Raw genomic sequence first — 21,740 nt, 5'->3', positions numbered from 1 at the left:
TTCTTTACGATTGGGGCCATCAGTTTTACTGTCTTTCTTATTCGGTCTATGAGGTGATGAAAAAAGGCAAAAGAACCACTTTTTTCAGGTTGGTGTTTTCCATCTTATTGAAATTGCTTTTCTCTGAGATTTTCGGAAGGGAAATACAGTGGTGTGTTTCCTAAAATGAATTACCTGTACCCTTAACCACAACCAGGATAATTACCACATCTTTCAACTACTGCGAACTCGCTTTCTAATTTCATATTTTTTTTTTTGTTTATAAGCTTCAGGGACACTCTAACTATAATATAGTGTTTGAACATAATATTCCTTTGAATCTCATTTCCCAATCTACCTTATAAATTACCATTATTCCTGTTTTAGACTGTTCATAAATATTTTCCTTAGGGCTTAAAAGTTCTTGTTTAGTCTTATCTTAAAGTTGTACTTTGGACAGTGTTATCTATGTTTGTTGTGGCACAATTATATTTAGGAGTGTAAGAGAGGCTTGTGGCCCCTTAAAATAATTAGGTTTATTTTTCCTTTTAGAAGGCCAAATTAGTTTACAAATTGACAACTTCCCACCTAATTGGTTCTTAATAACTAATGGGATTGTAGTATTTGGGATTATTTTGGCAATAAACACAATCCTTTCAAAAACCGAAAAAAATAGTAAAGATAGCAATGCAAAGTGTTATTGCATCTATCTGCCTATTGTCTTCCTTTTGTGTCGATTTGCTTTAAAATTCTTACTACAGTGCAAGTCTCAGTGTTGTGTTTTATTTCTAGATGGTTCCCAGAAAAATCACCAAAGACTCAGAATCAGTGAGCACACAAGGAATTCTTAGGTGGCTCGATGGGACTGTATTGCTCTCATCAAGATCATTCTTAATATGTTTCATGGCAGAAAAATAATATAAATCTTCACGTCCATGGGATCGCAAAATCACTTTCAAAGAGGAATCTTAAAAAAAAATCTTCCTTCTATTTATATTTCAACTTCATCATCTTGGTGTACCAGAGGTAACACCATTAATAAAAGTTTGTTGAGATTAATGTTATCTAGGATTTTTTGTAACTTAAAATTAGAAAGCGAGAAATAAATGCTAAATGAACATGGAACTTTAGGTACAAGCGGAAGGGCTGTCTGTACAATTTCAGCTACAAAAAAAAATTGCCTGTCTGTACATTTTCATCCTTTTAGAGATCAAGGAGAATTGAAGAAGTTGTTAGGAAGAGGCCTGATAGGAAACACATTCAATTTTCTTTTTCCCCCTTTGATTTATGGTCACCCTAACAAGGTCAAACGCAAAACAAGAGAAGCTTCCGACGTAACACGTGCCCCATCAGGATCTGCCAGGGTAAGTATGATAATGAAGTATGAACATTAAAATCTTGATGGGAAAAATGTTGTTTTTTTCTACTTAGTTTTATAATAATGATAATAACCAGTCTTTTTACATGGTTACTCTGTGTCAGGTATACCGTTCTTAATGTGTTTCACCTTACCAGCTCATCTAATCTTCAAGCACACTACGACGTGTGTGCCATTATGATCCCCACACCTCGTGGCAAGGAAACTGAAGCACAGACAGATTAAATACGTCGTCCAAGGTCATACAGATGGTCAATAACACAGGCAGAATTTGAGCTCAGGGAATTTGGATTCAGAGCCCATGAATTTCCTTAATAATTCTCCATCTGAAGAATTAGGAACAAGAAGAAGAGAATTATGTGTCAAGTATCCAAGCATGATCCCTTAGCCCCTTTTCCATTGCCTTTGGCCATCCTTCTAGCTTAGATCTAAAACAAAAGAGATGGGGCCCCTGGGGCCCCTGCGTGGCTCAGTTGGTTGAGCGTCTGACTCTTGATTTTGGCTCAGGTCATGATCTCAGGGTCATGAGATTGGGCCCCTCATCAGGCTCCATGCTCAGCCTGGAGTCTGCTTTTCCCTTTCCCTCTGCTCCTCCTCCCACTCGCATGCTCTCTTTCTCTCTCAAATACATACATAAAAAGAAAGAGACTACTAATTATTGTAGACAGTTATTGAAGCCTGTTCATACACTTTGCATGACTATTGGTGTATCATCTAGGAAATATTTTTCTTTCTCTCACTTCTGTTGAGACCCTTCACACACAGTTACACCATTCAGATGCAAAGTGTGAATAAAAAAAAATGAAAACAGCCTTTCATATAAACAAATTACAATTAATCCCTGAGCATAAAATTGTCTTTAGAATTACATCAGCCAACACCTTTGATTATGTCTGCCTGCCTATCTTAACATATTGTTTTAACTTAGTGGCTAAAAGCCTAAGGTTAGGGGCACCTCGGTGGCTCAGTCAGTTTAGCGACTGCCTTCAGCTCAGGTCATGATCCCAGGGTGCTGGGATCAAGCCCTGCATCAGGCTCCCTGCTCGTGGGCAGTCTGCTTCTTTCTGTCCCTCTGCCCCTTCCCCCTGCTCATGTGCTCTCTCTCTCAAATATATAAATAAAATCTTAAAAATAAATAAAAACAAAGGCCTAAGGTTAGAAATCAAACAGATCTGAGTTCAAGCTCATTGTATCTGTTCCTGTCTGTATCACCTTGGAAAATTCTGAGTCTATATTTCTTTTGCGAAATGGAGATAGTGATGCTGTCCTCATACAATTACTGTGAGGGTTAAATAAGAGTAAAAATTAAACACACAGGCTGGTGAATAGCAAGTGTTTAATAATAATAAAAAAAAATTCCTGAGGGGCACCTGACTGGCTCAGTCGGTTAAGCGTCTAACGCGGTTTCAGCTCAGGTCAACCTCTCAGGGTCGTTGAGACGGAGCCCCCCACTTTGGGCTCCCCGCTCAGTGCAGACTCTGCTGGAGATTCTCTTCCTCTGCCCCTCCCCCTAAGCACATGCACACTCTCTCTCGCTTTCTCACAAATAAATAGATAAATCTTTTTAAAAAATAGCTGAATCGAAACCAAATCATGAAGGGGTAATGCCAGCAATAATGGAAGAGCAACTAGCTCCAAGGGCTTGCCCTTCCACAGAAACACCTAGAAGATGAGCAAAAACGGTCAGAATTAACATCGGAGGAATGCTGGAAAATAGACAAAGGTTTACGACAACCAAGCAAATGCTGAACCAAGAAAAAGCAATTTAAAAATGGTTAGGAGAGCTTTGCAGTGTTTTCACTTGCCCTCGCCCCACATACTACCTGGCTTCGTGAGTCTTGAAGACACAGCCCACATTCCCAGTATAGAACCCTGGGCCCTTATTACAGGGGAAGACAGTAGACTTTGTCTTCAAAGAGCTGTTGTTTTGACCTGTGACTGACATAAGATGCTTGCTTTTGTTTAGCCTAGCTCAGTACCTTCTTAGGCTTCCAAGAGACTGCACAGAGGGTATTCCTTGAAAGCATCAAAAGGGAAATGAAGAACCCACCACATCCTGGGGCCAAAAATTACAGTTGAAGCAAACATTAGACACACTGAAAACCTGGAAGGGAAAGCTGGAGAGTGAGACTCTTTTATTCTCAATCTTTTTTAATTTCAGGTATTCAAGGAAATCTCTGTCGAAACACCAGTAATTGAAGGAGACTTGGAGGACGTGCCCGTTAACCATTTTGCACCCCAGGAGAATGGTCACCCGCACAGTCCTGCTCTCAAAGAAGTGTTCTTTTAATTCAATCTGTTAATGGCTCTTCCGTTCGGTCACAGATCTAGTGGAGATGTTGGGAAGTTGAGAACGGAGGCCATTCAAGTTTCTTCTGACACACGACTTTGCTGGTATCTCCCAGCCTCTTGCAATCGCCACTGAGTTAAAACACCCAATCCCTACCACTGAAATGATCAACTATGGATTCCAGGATCCAAGGCCGAGCAACAGGCAGGGGAGCTAATTTCTTCCTCCAGAATCACCCAGGTTCCTCAGGCATTGGAAAAGACTGGATAACAATATGCAAATTCTGGTTAATATTTTCTCAACCTTCTCTGCATGGCCGCTGCAGATGCCAGCCTTATTACACTTTCCAGATTAGACAACGTGTACCCCCTGGATTCATTTTACAAATGGCCTTTCCCTAACTGCATCAGGTGACATAATCTGTTCCCCTTCCAAACTACTTTCCAGCGTTTCCTAGGAAGATGGCATAAGTAGCCTCACAGCCCCATTTTGTTGAGAGGATGGGATGTTGACAGAATGGGAGAAGTAGACATAGAGGCTGCCATTGAGGTCAGGGTGTAGTGGTTTTCTCATACATCTACACAATTTTCGACAGTGCCCCTTCAAAGGGTGGAGCCGAATTGTCCTCCTTTTGAGTGTGGGCTGTACCACATAGCATGTGGTAGAAATGCCAGTGTGTAACTTCTCAGACTTGATCATAAAAGGTATTTTCACTTCATTCTTGCTCTCTCTCTCTCTTGAATCACCCGCTCCAGGAGAAAGCAACTGTCACATCATGAGGACACTCAGGCAGCTCTATGAGAGGTCCACATGGCAAGGAACTGAGGGCTATTGCCAGCATCCAGCAAGGAACCAAGGCTTCCTGCCAATAACCATGTGAGAGTGCCTGTCTTGGAAGATGATCATTTAGCCTAGTCAAACCTTCAAACGATTACAGCCCTGACCAACACCTTGACTGCAGTGTCAGGGGAAACCTTGAGCCAGAGCCACCAAGCTCTGCAACTCCTGGATTCTTGACCCTCAGAAACTGCAGGAAGTACTAGATATGTATGCTTTTAAATCACTAAATTTTGGAGTGATTTGTTACGCAGCCACAGATAACTATTACATAAGGCTAACTTCTCTTTTCCACTTACAAATGCCAAATCACAAGTTACTCCAAAATTCAGTGCTGAAAAAAACGACACTATTTATTCTGCTCACAAATATTGAATTTGAGGAAGGTTTTGTGGAGACAGCTCATCTCTATTCCATTCTATACTGTAATGCCCAAGACCTCAGCTGGAAGACTCAAAAGTCGCAGGCTGGAAATTTCTAAAGCCTCCCTCAGTCATGTGTCTGGTGGATAATGTTGGACATCAGTTGAGGACTTAAGCTCCTCTCCACATGGCTTGCTCCATATGGTCTCCCTGCATGGGCTAGTCTAGACTTCCTTATAGAATGGTGGCTGGGCTCCATGAGCAAATGTCCTGAGACTGTGACAGAGAGAACCAGATGGAAATCATATTGCCTTTTATAATCTAGCCTTGGAAGTCACACAGTATCATTTCTGCTGCATTCTGTTAGGAAAGGAAATGACAAACTTTTCCCTAGGTTCACAGGGAGGGAACACAGGCCCCATCTCTAAATGGAGGAGTAGCAATTTTGCATGTGGAATGTGATACATTATAGTACAGCCGTCTTTGGAAAGTATAATTTGCCACATTTGTCTAAGACTAATTCCCTGAAAACTGGCTTCTCAGAAAAGAAGTTAGCATTTACCAAAGCTCCATGAAAACCAGCTAGGACCGAGTAATGAGCACAATCAACCCTGCTCAATTGTAGGTGAAGGACAAATTCTTCTCTAACCAACAATACTGAAGTGGTGATTCTTAACACTACTTTGCCATGTTGAAAGTGGGGGCGGGGTGCAGTTTCAACTGTATCAGTCAGAATTTGACCAGAAAAGCAAAACAAGTAGGAGACAGACAGATAGATAGATAGATAGAGGCATAGAGATATGAATTTGTTATAGAAGATGTGCTTACACGATCGTGGGAACTGGTTAAACAATCTTTATAAGACTGTCTCCATGATGCTGAATCTTGAAGTGCAGGCAGTCAGGAAAGAAAGAACATAACCAGCCTGGAACCCCGTAAGCACAAGACAGAAACTGACAAGGAGGGACTAAAATTCCTATCTATTCTTGTTGCCTTTGACACCAGGTTATCACAGAGAAAGCAAGACCCTTTGCCAAAGAACTAAAAACACACCTAGCCCAGCCGATGTTTCCTGCGCGCAAGGTAAGTAAGCAGATCAGCAACAGCGTGTGTATGCTACAAAATGGCGGCTGCTTCCCTTCCAGCCCTCCAAGTCTCTCCAGAATCTCCTTTGTGGCCCCCTTTAACTGGAAATATACAAGAAAGGAATTCTGGGAAAGGTGGTGTAGCCTAGCCAAGCTGACACATTACCAAGCCTTTACACTTAACCATGAAGCCTAAAAGCCCCACAGCCAAGAGTCAGGACAGCTTTCCTGGAATTGAATGTTTGGCTCTGTTAGATCACCATGCACGTCCCTAGAATCAATAAGCAAGAGAGGACCGGCACACTTGTGACGGATCCTGGCTCCACAAGATTTTCCCAATGATCCTTGATCCAGCAGGATTTAACACGTGTGCTGTCCGGGCATCTGCTCTTATTTACATGACAACTACTTTATTTTTTTAAGATTTTATTTATTTATCTGAGAGAGAGAGAGAAAGTGTGAGAGAGAGAGCACAAGCAGGAGGGAAGGGCAGAGGGAGAAGCAGACTCCCCGCTGAGCAGGGATCCCAATGCGGAGCCGGATCCCAGGACCCTGGGATCATGACCTGAGCTGAAGGCAGTCACTTAACTGACTGAGCCACCCAGGCGCCCCGACGACAACTACTTTAATAAAGTTAATGTGAAGATTAACTGAGAATACATGCAGAGGGTAAACTATGAGCTTGGCACATAGCGTGTGCTCAACAACAGTTAGATATATTATCGTTTTTATATTTACTATGTCTACTCAGCTCTACCAGTATAGATTCTTAACCAGGTTATATGAATTTCAACTACTCTGATTCTTGTAACAGATTGTACTCATTTTCAAATTATAATTGTGATTCTAGTAAGTTGGGACACACGGCATCTAACAGGTTAGGCATATGGACTTCAAGTATCATAATTCCTGACACAGTTACGATCCATGGTAAACTGACATATGGAATTTTACGATCTCTTGAACTTGGGTTTTGTGGCATCTGAAAGCTTATGTAATTTAGGGGACCACCTTTCAAGAAGAGAATACGAAATTAGGAATAAAAATTTACAGCGGAAGGTAAATATTTATTTAGAATGAGAAAAATCACAGTAAAGTACATATTTTAAAAAGCTGAAAAATAGCATAAGTAAAACAAAGTCCAAAAAAATCAATATGTTTTTATCAGTTGAAATCCTGACCCACCTTTGTAATACTTTTTCCCACATTTTTTGATACATACGCTTCGATTGCCTTTTCATGTGATAATTATTTTGTAGTATCAATTCAGTAGAGACAATAGTAAGATAATTCAGTTCCCTCTAAAGGCTGTTCAAAACTTTTTCATTATTAAGAGTTTTTAGAAGTTTTAGCTTGTACTTTAATGATATCATTTATTCTCGTTTATTTACTTTTAGGATTGTCTGTTACATTCAGAGAAAATCTTTTTCAAGAAGAAAACTTTCCATTTATGATTGGGCACTGATAAGAATCCTCAGGTTCAATTTTACACATTTAATGATTAGAAGAATCTTCCACTGACCCAGAAGCAGCCTCTGGTCTGCAACGATGAATGTCACTCTTTGAGGATCCTTAGGAATCAGCCTGCCAGCCGGCCAACCTCCCAGCCCTACCCTTCAAAGGAGTTTGCAGTTAATGCTTCTTCCACAATATCTTGTTTTACACAGTTTGCAAAGTGTCAGTACAAATGTTATTTGAGATGTAACATGATTGGCAAGATGAGAAACATCACACACAAAATCCTCAACTTCTCTCGTCCAGCCTTTGATCATTAATGTCTGTACTAGCAGAGTATCTTTGCCATATTCCTATTTCCTCTTTAGTTTCTTCCAAAGCTGCAGTAAACATTTTTGTTCCTGTCTCCAGAGGAATTGCTGGATTCTGGGGTATGTGCATTTTCACTAGATAGCCCCAAAGTTATCTGACTTCTGGACTTCCTCCCCACCACAGCCTTAACTTCAAAGAAACATAGTCTTCTGGAACTTTAATCGACAAAGCTCTGGCTTTTGCCTACCTACTCCAGTGCAGCTCTCTAATTTGTAAGTTCACATGGCCATGTTTTTGTAAATTTTGCAAACATAATGCATTTTACCTATATTGGATCAAAACCGTGATCTGATCCAACAATGGTTGGATCCAATCCAATCCAAATGTTCGGAGGAGTTAAAAGTTTTGTCCACGGTACCAGAGTTAATTGATGGCAGAATCAAAATGGAGCCCCAGGCCTAAAACTCCCCATGTTTCTTATTCACTCATTCTTCCTTCTATCTAAATCCCATCTTGCTATAATATTAGTTACAGCTTCCTCATATTTTCAATCTGAGAAGACTCAGATCATTAGAACAATTTTCTTCTTATAACAACTCAATCATCCTTTACCTTGCTCTTTTGAAGTAATGAAGGATTTGGAAAGATTTCACAAATACGTAAGTCTAGAAAACAATATAATGAATACTCATATATTCACGAGCTAGCCTAATTAAAACATAGCAAATGAAATTCACACCCTATATGTCACCTTTCCTTATTAAGTCTCCCTTTCTCTGCCACCCCCACTGGAAGAACCACTCTCCAGAGTTTGACTAGGAATCTCATGAGATCTTCATACTTTTGCTAAGAATGTTGGTATTGCTACCCAATATATACCATTGATTCTCTAAAACTTCATATACATGGTATCACCCTGCATCCGTGTTTCCGAAATTTGCTTTTTTTCTTAACGTATTTAAATGATTCATCCAGGTTGACATAGATACCACAAACTCATTTGTTTCAACTGTTGGAGAGTATTACATCGCTGGAATATACTACAAATTATTCAACCTCTTGCTAATGACCCAAGCTGCAATGTACATGTCTCCAGGGGAATTTCTGGGCTCTAAGTAGGTGCACTTTCAAGTTTACTGGACAGTGCCAATTTGCTTTGCAAAGTGGTTTTACCAATCTACACTACCTAGTGTTGGTACTCTCAGGCTTTTCAACTCTTACAAGCCCAATATTTGTAAAATGGAATCTTATTTCTCCTTGGAATTTCGTTTCTCACATTAGTAGTGAATTGAAACATCTTTTTGTAGGTTTATTGGCCCTTTGGTTTCCTCTTCTTTGTTTTTTTTTTGTTTTGTTTTTGTTTTTTTATTATATTATGTTAGTCACCATACATTACATCCCTGGTTTTTGATGCAAAGTTTGATGATTCATTAGTTGCGTATAACACCCAGTGCGCCATGCAATACATGCCCTCCTTACTACCCATCACCAGCCTATCCCATTCCCCCACCCCTGTCCCCTCCGAAGCCCTCAGTTTGTTTCTCAGAGTCCATAGTCTCCCATGCTTCATTCCCCCTTCTGATTACCCCCCTTTCTTTATCCCTTTCTTCTCCTACCGATCTTCCTAGTTCTTTTTTTTTTTAAGATTTTATTTATTTATTTGACAGAGATAGAGACAGCCAGCAAGAGAGGGAACACAAGCAGGGGGAGTGGGAGAGGAAGAAGCAGGCTCATAGCGGAGGAGCCTGATGTGGGGCTCGATCCCACAACGCCGGGATCACGCCCTGAGCCGAAGGCAGACGCTTAACCGCTGTGCCACCCAGGCGCCCTGATCTTCCTCGTTCTTATGTTCCATGGATGGGTGAAACCATATGATAATTGTCTTTCTCTGCTTGACTTATTTCACTTAGCATGGAGACCAATGAGAATGAAAACACAACGGTCCAAAACCTATGGGATACTGCAAAAGCAGTCCTAAGGGGAAAATACATAGTCATCCAAGCCTCACTCAAAAGAATAGAAAAATCTAAGAGGCAGTTTTTATATTCTCACCTCAGGAAGCTCGAACAGCAACAGAGGAACAGGCCTAATCCACGCACGAGAAAGCAGTTGATCAAGATTAGAGCAGAGATCAATGAATTAGAAACCATTAGCACAGTAGAGCAGATAACAGAACTAGAATCTGGTTCTTTGAAAGAATAAATAAAATTGACAAACCACTGGCAAGACTTATCTAAAAGAATAGAGAAAGGACTCAAATTAATAAAATTATGAATGAAAATGGAGAGGTCACAACCAACACCAATGAAATTGGAAGGATTATTAGAAATTTTATCAACAGTTTTATGCCAATAAATTAAGCAATCCTCTTCTTTGAACTGCCTGTTCCTACCTTTGCCTATTTTTATTCATTTTTAATTTTGTTTTGTTTCCATTTTGTTTTTACACGTTATCAGTTACGTGCATTGAAAATATAGTCTACTAATATGAATTGTGTTTTTATTATTTATGGTAGCTTTGATATACAGAAGTTTTAAATTCCGATGTAGTAGAATTTACCAATTTTTCCCCATTATGCCTTTATTTTGGGGACCTTGTTTGAAAATTTATTTCCTACACAGATCATAAGAAAATTCTACATATCTTCTTACAAATTTATCTTTTTTATTTTTTAAAGATTTTATTTATTTATTTGACAGAGAGAGAGAGAGAGCACAAGTAGGCAGAGCAGCAGGCAGAGGGAGAAGCAGGCTCCCCACCGAGCGGGACCCCAATGCGGGGCTCGATCCCAGGACCCCAGGATCATGACCTGAGTCAAAGACAGACACTAAACCGACTGAGCCACCCAGGGGCCTCTGTTCTCTTCCAAATTTAAAATTTGCCTTTTCACATTTGGGTTTTAGCCACATGGAGTTTTGGTTTGGATATGGTGTGATTTAGGAATACAATTTTTTTTTTCTACATGAACACCAATTACCTTAGCAACATTTATTGAACTGTCTCTCCTTTACCCCCTGTAGTGGGTTAAACTGAGCCCCCCCCCCCAAAAAAATATATCCAAGTCTTAACCTCTGGTATCTGTGAATGTGACCTTATTTTGCAAAAGGATCTTTGCAGATGTAATTAAGGGAAGAATCTGAAGATAAGATCATTCTAGATTGAGCTGGTGGACCCTAAATCCAATGGCAGGTGTTCTTACGAGAAGAGAAGAAGATACAGACACACAAGGGGTAGGCCATGTGAAGATGAAGGCTACCACAAGCCAAAGACCTGGGGCCACCAGAAGCTGGAAGAAGCAAGGAAAGATGCTCCCTTAGAGACTTCAGAGGGAGCACAGCGCTGCCCGACACCTCAATTTCAAACTGCTGGTCTCCAGAACTGTAAGATTAATCTTCTGTTTTTTTAAGCCACCAAGTCTGTGGTAATTTTTTACAGGAGCCCTAGGAAACTAATACAGTGCCACTGACCTGTGCTGTCACTTCTGTCATGTATCAAGTCCCTGTATGCAGGGAAGCTATTTCTGCACTTGTCAGTTTGTTTCACTGGTCTATGTGTATATTTCCAAGACAATACCATGTTATCTTAATTACTTTCACTTTTAATAAATCATGTTATCTGATAAAACAAGTCCTCCAACTATTTCTTCCTAACATCGTCTTGACTATCCTTGGCCTCTTTTTTAAAATTCTATATAAATTTGACAATTACATTGTAAATTTCCCTGAAAATTCTTCATTCTACTTGCGGCACCTGGGTAACTCAGTCCGTTAAATGTCCGACTCTTGATTTTGGCTCAGATCATGATCTCAGGGTTCTGGGATATAGCCCCACATGGGGCTCCGTGCTCAGCAGGGGGTCTGCTTGAGATTCTCTCTCTCCCTCGGCCCCTCCCTCTGCTCACTCTCTTTCTCTTTCTAAAATAAAAAAAATAAAAATCTTTAAAATTAAAAAAAAAATCTGCATCCTATTTGAATGGCATTGAATATGGGGCACTTGGCTTGCTCAGTAGATAGAGCAGCTGACTCTTCACCTCAGGGTGGTAAGTTTGAGCCCCACGTTAGGTGTAGAGATTACTTAAAAAAATGAACGGCATTGAATTTATCAAATATCTTGAAAAAAATAAATACCTTAAAAATACCAAGTAGTATTATCTATAGCTCTCAATTTATTTTGGTCATCTTAATTGCTTTCATTAAAGGTTTTGTAATTTTCTCCCCCAAAATGACATATTTTTGTTAGTTTTTTTCCCCTAGGTATTTTATGTTTGTCATCGCTGTTTTGTAGGTTGTTTATTTTTGGTTTGTAAAAACTCAGTTTTTGCATGATGGTCTATCTCGTTTCAAGCCACATAGTTGAAGTAGTCTTTGTATAATTTGTAGATTCTCTTGGGTTATTTATATAGAAAAAATATACATTGTGCAGTTTGTGTCTTTTGTTTATTTTATCCAATCCATACATATTAGTACAATGCCCAAGAGAAGTAGTGATGGCTGTTTGTCTTTCTCTTGATTTCGAAGGAAATGCTTATGACGCTTCACCGACAAGTTTGATGTTCAGCATAAGACTTTTATCTTTATCTGCTGAGATTATCAAGTTGTCTTTCTTCTTTAGTCCACTAGTGTGGGGAATTATTAGGTCAAGTCATATGAAATTGCTGATATATGACTATTTCGTAATGATGATAAAGGCAATTTCAGGGCACCTGGGTGGCTCAGTTGGTTGAGCGTCTGCCTTCAGCTCAGGTCATGATCTCAGGGTCCTGGGATCGAGCCCCGCATCAGGCTCCCTTCTGAGTGGGGAGTCTGCTTCTCCTTCTCCCTCTGCCCCTCCTTGCCACCCCCCATCTCCCCACCCCCACTCAGGCTCTATTTCTCTCACTCTCAGATAAATAAATAAAATCTTTAATAAAAAAGGGTACAATAGCCAAACCGTGGAAGGAGCCAAGATGCCCTTCAACAGACGAATGGATAAAGAAGATGTGGTCCATATATACAAAGGAATACTACTCAGCCACCAGAAAGGATGAATACCCACCATTTGCATCGACATGGATGGAACTGGAGGGGATTATGTTAAACGAAATAAGTCAAGCAGAGAAAGACAATTATCCCATGGTTTCACTCATTTGTGGAACATAAGGAATAGCATGGAGGGCCATAGGGGAAGGGAGGGAAAAGTGAAGGGGGAGAAATCAGTGAGGGAGACGAACCATGAGAGACTATGGACTCTGGAAAACAACCTGAGGGTTTCAGAGGGCAAGGGGGTGGGGGTATGGGGTAGCTACGTGATTCGTACTAAGGAGGGCATGGGTTGTGATGAGCATTGTGTGTTATATGCAACTAATAAATCATTGAACACTACAACTGAACATAATTTTTTAAAAAGGGCAATTTCATATTGCTCAACCTAATACATTAATGGAGCTGCTAATGTTGAGCTCCCCTTTCATTCCATCATTTCATGAGGCTAACTTGGCCAAGTTGTGTTTTTTAGCTTGGTTAAATTAATCTCATGGAAAAAAGTGTGGATTCTGTTCCTTCTTTTTTTTATATCCTAGATCTATTTGTATAAGATAAGGGTTATATGGTCTTTGAGTATTTTGTAGAAATTACTCATAAATAATTTTGGTTGAATATTTTTGTGCATGGAGTAAAGGTAGATTTTCACTTACTGATACAATTCCTTTAATTTTATGTTCTCAATCAGGTTTTTAAATTTTGTATTGAATTAGTCTTGGTAAGATATTTTCTTAGAAATTTTCACATCTAAGTTTTCAAAATCATTGGCATTAAGTTTTTCATAATACTCTTTTATATTTCAGTCTGCATTATTCATGGATCTGCCCTTTATTTCATTCTTACAGTTAACTTACTTGTGTCTTCTTTTTTCTTAGCCAGTATTGCCAGACTTCTCTATTAGACCAGTCTTTTCAAAGAACCAGCTACTGGTTGATAATGCTTACTCTTGTGTCTTTGTTTTCTATTTTAAAAAGTTTTATTCGCATCACTTTTATTCCCTTACTTGTATTTTCTCTGGGCTTATACTGCTGTTCTTATTAAAAACTTCTTGAATTGGATACATGATTCATTAATCCTCAATCCTTCTTGAATAATTTTTTTCTAATTTCTCATTTTTATTTCAATTTAATATTTTAAGTTTGAAATGTTTATTTTATTTTTCCATTGACTCATGAATTACTTAGGAAGAAGTTTTCTAATTTCCAAGTATTTGATGTTTTATTAGTGGTTTAATTCTATCTTATATATTATACCTTAATCGTAGAGTAGACCTCCTAGTCTGAAGCCCCACAATAATTACCTCTTTGATAATGTTTATCATGTTTTGTTATCACTGTACAGGTATCTACCTGTCTTTTAAGTAGATGGTAAGCTCCTTGAGGATAGGGCCTGTGTCTTCTATCTCTCTAATCGCAGGCCTATCACAAGGCTAGTGCAAATAGTAGGTGCTTAAGATATTCATGTCAACTGGTAAAGTAATAAGTGATTGTGTAAATTGTTCCCTAAAAAATTTTCACACAATTTTAGGTTCTCCAGCTTCTATTTTCTACCAAAAAGAAAACTATACATCCCATTAAATTGCTTTATATTAACCTAAAAGAAAGGTCAATCTTAAAAAATAGAAAAATCTTGCATATTAAATTAATTAAGCTACAGTTAGTAAACCAGAATTCAGTACCTGGGGGACAGATCATAGTGTTTCTTTCTTTTTTTTTTTTTAAGATTTTATTTATTTACTTGATGGGGCGCCTGGGTGGCACAGCGGTTAAGCGTCTGCCTTCGGCTCAGGGCGTGATCCCGGCGTTCTGGGATCAAGCCCCACATCAGGCTCCTCTGCTGTGAGCCTGCTTTCCTCTCCCACTCCCCCTGCTTGTGTTCCCTCTCTCCCTGGCTGTGTCTATCTCTGACGAATAAATAAAAATAAAATCTTTAAAAAAAAAAAAAGATTTTATTTATTTACTTGAGAGAGAGAAAGGGAGAACCAGACTCCCCTCTGAGGAAGGAGTCTGATGTGGGGCTTGATCCTAGGACTCTGGGATCATGACCTGAGCCGAAGGCAGATGGTTAACCAACTGAGCCACCCAGGTGCCCCGATCATAGTGTTTCTTACAGATGCTGCATTTAAATTTTTGTGAAGTATTACCTGTATGGACAAGCAAAATATAGTTTGAGGTATCATATACTTCTGAAAATTATGAAAGTGCTTGTGCAAGAAATCTCAGATTATTAGATGACACCATTGAGAGGAATGATCCAGTAGTGTTGAAACACAAAAAAAGAAGCTACCACATCCTTAGGATATTAAAAACAATTTTTTTCAATTAGTAAGTTGTTTTCCTATTCATGCATATTAATTTATTAGTATATTCATGCATATTATATAATAAGTTTTACATATTATATAAATAAGATATTCTAGTGTCTAAATAAGAGTGTTCTAAATAGATAATAATTAAAGAACTATGGGATTATCTATTTAAATTTTATTACCATAAGAGTTTATGTAATGAATCGTTTCTCTCAGGTATTCAGTAGAAGTAGGTAGAAAGGAAAGCACTATTTTATTCATCACATAAAGAAAAAAGCATGATCTATCAAACAGAGATCAAACACTTTTCTACCTATAAAATTCAATCTAACGTATACATGAAATTTCAAAAATTTTTATTATATGCAATCATTTCCTTCTGTATTAAAAAATTCTTCCAGGCAACAGTTTCCCCTTTTACTAAGTGTCAAAACCTTGTGAAGTTATTATGACACAAAACCATTCCTTTCTCCTGCAGCAAATAATAAACCACTGTGAGAGCCAAATAAGCAATGTGAGTCTTTCTAATGATCTGCCTCAGTTCTAAGGCGAGAAAGATATTACAGCAGAGCCATTTGATCTTGTTTCTGTTTTAAATTATTTTTAGTAAAGTGTTCATTTTTGAAAAGGGCTTAAATGAAACACTAATTATTAAAATGTGTTTGTGGGTGTTTGTTGGGCAGGGTGAAGTTTCTTGAGTGTGAGTGTGTGTGTGCGTGTGTGTGTGCACATGTATACATGTTCTAACTCCCTTATCACTCCCAGCAGAAATTCACAGGCAAATATTTTATTTTGGTATTTCATCAGATTCACTAGGATTATTTCCTATTACAAACCACATTTGAGCACAAATTATACAACCTATCAACAAATACTTTGATGAATAAATGCAATTTAAATTACTGTAATGTGAATTCATAATATACTCAGTTCATTGGACTACTCATTACCCTCTCATGTTCCTGCCCCATAGGGCCATACTCAGTAATGCCAGGAAACATAAAAAATAAGTAGAGCAGTCATTAATACATTTATGAGTGTTGTAACAATATGAGTAAACTGGATAAATATTTTCAACAAGAATTTATTGAGCACTTGTGGTGTTCTCACCATGATGAGAAGATAGAGTCTCTTCTCTTAAAAAATTTATGATGCAGGTGCAGAAAAACTCTGCAACTGATGCCCCATGCTTCCTTGCATGTCATTCCCTTTGCCAGGAACACTTTGTCGGGAACATCCCTATTCATCCTCTAAAATAGAGATCAGATAGTAAATATTTCAGGCTTTGTGGGTCATGCAATCTCTGTCACAAATACTCGACTCTGCCCTTATCACTTGCAAGCTGTCAGAGATGATATTAAACACACGGATAGGACTGTGTTCCAATAAAACTTTATTTACATAAACACGCGGTAAATCATAAACGGCCTGAGGATCGTGATTTACTGACTCATGGTTTAAAACCCTTTGTGCATATGTACAGAAGCAAGTGAATTTAATGGCGAAAACACAGACTCTGGAGTCAGAGAGCCTGGTTTCTAATTCTGGCTCTGTCACTTATAAGCTGTGTGACTTGAGCAAGTCATATCACTCTGGGCCTGTTACCTCATCTGTAAAATAGAAATTATAATACCCATGTATGTATATGGAGCTTTCGTGGGCTGTGAATGAATTAATAGATCCTAATGAGGTTAGGAAAGTACATACATAATAAATAGTATATAATAAGTGCTATATAAGGGTTATCTGTTAGGACTATGTAGCATACTCTCTCTATATATATATATTCTTATTCCAGGAGATTTAATATATTGGTTCTTTAGGCCTGGGATGCAGGAATTAGACAAAGGTCACAGGCCACAGAATTAACTTTAATAAAACTGTTGAAGGGTCCTGAAGTGAATACCAAGAGTCATCTAAATAAGGAAAAAGGTAATCCGCTAAGTGAAAGAAGGGCATAGGAACATAACAATAAGTAACCAGATGTCTTCAGTGTGGGAAGTTATAAAAGGGAGATAAAGAAGAATAGAACAAAAATAAGAAAGAATATTTAAAAATATCTAAAGTAAAGGAAGGGAAAAGAAGTAAACAACTTTAGCGTAGAATGGAAGAGAGAGGGGAGTGTCAATTATAGCCCAGCTCTTGAATTCCAGATCTCAATGGCAGGCTGCCACTTGTTCTGGTGGCATGAAGACCACTTGGTCTCATGGAATGAACTCTGGGTATAAATGTTAAGACTGGCAGTCAGGTCCTAGAAACCAAGGTTTAAACTCCAGCAAGATAGAGACAGCTTCAGGTTCTAAAAGGAATGCCTGGATAGACAAGAGAACTCACGATTAGCTAGGACCAAGTCAAGAGAACAAGTCTCTTCCCTAAGACCCTTATTTGAAGTGGGTAAGAAGGAATGCTTTTTAGTATGATGTTAGGTAGTTACTCTCATACAGTTTCTGTATCAGTGAGGCTAGGTTAGGTAAAGGTTCATTAACAAATAACCCCCAAATTGCAGTGGCTTAAAACAACAAAAGTCTATTCCTCACTCACGCTCACTCATGCTACATGGCCATTGTAGGTGTTCAGTGGCTCTGTTCCATGTGGCTCTCACTCTGACATCTAGACGGATAGAGGAGATACAACCTGGACTGTTAGCAGTCACTTTGAGGGAGGAAAACAGAACTCTAGGAGGTGTCACGTTGGCAATTTAATGTTCCAGGCTGGAAGTGGTACTTATCACTTACAACTCAGTTTATAAGCCAAAATTAATCATGTGACCTGACCCCACTACAAGAGGGACAAGAAAGCGACCCTACTAAGTGCTGAGAGATTGAAGAGCCAGAAATAATCTGAGGAGCAGAAACTAGTTTCCAAACTAATGTGTAGAGAAAAGGCTTTGAAAATATTGAAAGAGTCAACTTTGGGAGTCTACTGATCAAATTGTAAACACTACCAGGGACAGAAGATTTCTTCCACTCAAGCAACCATGGCCAGCTGAGCAAGTCCTGGGAATGGTAACTGTTACAGATGTTACTACAGGGGGACAAGGCAACAGCACTGGTGGCAGACCTAGAACGGGCTAACTTGCAATTAGCAAACACCCCAGCCACCCAGAATCCACAAGGAAAAAGTAAGAATGGAGTAGAGCGCAGATGGGGAGCTTGAGGCCCTACCGTTTCTCTTTGTGGAAATCTGAAGGCACAGGCTGCCAAGATTACATCCATGTTCTTGAGGCTTGCAGAGGCCCGGGGCAAGCAGGGCTTGTTAGTGCTGCCTCCTAGTGGACACAGGGCTATTATGACTTGTTTAAAAAGGGCTTGTATTTGGCCTAGAATCTGGCGAGAGACTATATAGCAAATATGATGCTCGCATTTTTTTCCTAAAAGTGAAGTGAGAGAGACTTCCAGTGCCGGCCAAGATGGAATAAGCTTATTGGTTGTAAGTGTAACTAAAAATTCTAGGTATAATACAAAAAGCAACAATCTGAGGATTCTGAAAAGTAAACTAAAGCAGGCAGCTTGGGGAGAGGAATCGATGAAGTGACTCATAGACGAAGGGGGTTTCCCAAGGTTGTCTCCCTCTTTTCTCTCTTGGCTTTGATCCAAATACGGACGCTGGTTAGGAGTTATGGCAATGGCTGCGCAGGCAATAAAACTGCCAAGAGAAACACCATCTTTCTAGCTATAGGATCAAGAAAAACAATCTCTGCAAGCTGATGAGGGAAGTAGGGTGAGGCAGAAAAATCCCAGAGAAAAGGGAGCTGGAGGAGATGATTTCTTAACTCTGTGTATTAACTCACACAAAATACACACACACAAACACACATACACACACACACACACAAAATCAACGTTTTCCAGATGAGTTTAAAAGATTCAGAGTTTCAATACATAATGTCAACATGTCCAGGATATTTTCCAAAATTACTCAATATACAAATAGGTAGGAAGATATGGCCCATTTCCAAGGAAGATGGCAACCAATGAAAGCAAACCCCAAGATGACTCAGATGTTGAAATTATCAAAGACTTTAAGGGAGCTATTTGTAACTATGCTCCCTGATGAAAAGGTTAAACATATTTAATATGAATGGAAAAACAGAAGTTGACAACAGAGATATGGAAACTTTAGGACAGAAGATACAGTGTTTTAAAAAATTCAGTGATGGAGCACAATAACAGAATAGAGACAAATGAAGAAAAAGACAGAGAACTTGAAGATAAGTCAATAGAAACTATCCAATCTAAAGAACAGAAAGAAAAAGATTTTAAAAAGTGAGCAGAGACCCAGGAACCTATGGGACAGTATCAAAAGATCTAACATCTGTGTCAGTGAGTCTTGGAAGAAGATAATAAAGAAATTGGTGCAGAAAAAAACTGCAGAAATAATTTCCTAAAATGTTAAAAAATAGATAAAATATATAAACTTACAGTATCAAGAAGTTCATCAAACCCTAAACAGGATTAAAAAAAAATACAAAGACTATCAAACCAGAGACACAATAATGAAACTTCTGAAAACCAAAAACAAAGAAAAACATCTTGAAAGCAGCCAGAAAAAAAATGATGTGTTGCATATAGGACAAAGATGATTTGAATTACCACAGTTTTCTCATCAGAAACACTAAGACTCTAAGACAGTGGAACATTTTAAAATATTGAAAGAAAAGCACGTCAATCCATAATTCCATACAAAGCAAACATATCCTTCAAAATGAAGGCAAAATAAAGAGGCTCAGAAGAAGGAAAACAAAGAGAATTCATTGCCAGCAGAACTGCTGTAAAAGAAATGTTAAAGGAAGTTCTTCAGAAGCGAAATGATACGTGGGTGAAGCTTAGAACTGCAGAAATAAGGAGGAACAACAGCACTCATAAATATCAAGGTAATTATAAGATATTATTTTTCTTTTCTTATATTCTTTTAAGTGTATACGAGCGTAAAAGCAAAAATTACAACGTCTGGTAGAGTTTTCAACGTGGGTAGATGAAATCCATATGACAACTACAACATAAAAAAGAAGGCTAAGGAGACATATGTGACCGTAAGGCTTCTACATTCTACTTGAAGAAGTGAGATATTAGCTCTAAGTTGAATGGTTCTATACCCTAGAACAACCATAAAAATTAATACGAACATATGTAACCATAAAACACATAAATTAAAATAGAATACTAAGGGAATTCACATAATGCAAAAGAAGGCAGGCAGGGAAGGGGAAACAGAGGAATAAGGACAGAAGGAACTAACGAAGTACCAGATATACTGCGCAAACTAATCAAAAAAAAGTTGAAGTAATTATATTAATTAAAAAAAAAAGACCTCAGAACAAGGACAATTCCCAAGGGTCAAAAGGGACAATACCTTATTACAAGATAGTCAGTTCACTAATGAGACATGAAAGTCCTAAAAACGAATGCGGTATTAAAACAATTTCAGGTGCATGAAGCATAAACAGATCAGAGAGGGCAAATAAACAAATTTACAGTTATAGCCAGGGTTTCAACATTTCTCTCTTGGTAATGGATAGAATCATTAGAAAATTAGTGAAGATGTTGCTAGGGCCTGAATTGTACACCCCCAAAATCTATATGTTGAAGCCCTAATTCCCAACGTGACTATAGTTGGAGAGAGAGCTTTCAGGGGGTAATTAAGGTTAAATGAGTCCATAAAGATGGAGTCCTAACACCATCGAAAGCCCTATAAAAAGGGAAAGAGAGAAACTTCTCTGTCTCGCTCCACATACACTAAGGGAACGGCCATGTGAACATACAATGAGGAGGGGGACACCTACAAGCCAGGAAGAGAGCCCTGCAGCCCTTACTCACCAGGAACTGAATCAGCTGGCCTCTTGATTTTGGACTTCCCAGCCTCCAGAACTCTGAGAAATAAATTCCTGTTGTTTAAGCCCCTCAGTCAGCAATATTTTGTTACACCAGCCCGAGCTGGCTTATACAGCTATAGAAGACCTGAACAGTACTATCATTCAACATGACCTAATTGACATTTATAGGACGCTTCACCCAACAACAGTAAAATACGCATTATTTTCAAGAGCACATGGAACAGTCATCAACGTAGGCTACATCTTGGATTAGAAAAACCAAGCTTAACAAAATATAATCAAGTGAAACTGTGCGAAGTATGTTACCTGACCAAAATGGAATTGAACTAGAAGTAAATAACCTCATAAGTGACACACTTCAAAATAACTCCTGGTAGAGAACATTTTGAATTGAAAGAAAATCAAAGATGATACATCAAAATGTGTGGCGTGCAGCTGAAGCATGTTTACAAGGAAATTTACAACATTAAAATGCTTATAAGGAGAGGGGTCTCAAATTAATGATCCAAGCTTCAAGCTTAAGAAACAAGAAAGAGAATCAAATCCAAAGCAACAGAAGGAAGGAAACAATACATTTAAGATCAGAAATCAGTGAAACTAAAAGCAGAAGAACAATAGAGAAAAATCAATGAAACCCTTGCAAGAAATGTTAAAGAATTCTTTGGAAGGAAGGAAAACTATATAGGTCAGAAACATTGCATAAAGAAAAGAAGAGCATTAGAAAAGGGATTAATGCAGGTAAAGATAAAAAGTAGTTGTCTATACCTGTGGTGGTTCATTTCCTGAGTCACTATTCTGTTCCAGTGATCCATTTGTCAATCTTGATATCAATACCACATTGACTTCATAACTGTAGTCTTACGATAAGTCTTGAAATTCCGCA

This window comes from Ailuropoda melanoleuca, chromosome X (assembly GCF_002007445.2).
Source record: "Ailuropoda melanoleuca isolate Jingjing chromosome X, ASM200744v2, whole genome shotgun sequence".
Taxonomy (NCBI): Eukaryota; Metazoa; Chordata; class Mammalia; order Carnivora; family Ursidae; genus Ailuropoda; species Ailuropoda melanoleuca.
The sequence above is the reverse complement of the archived record's forward strand: the minus strand, read 5'-3'. Positions refer to the sequence as shown.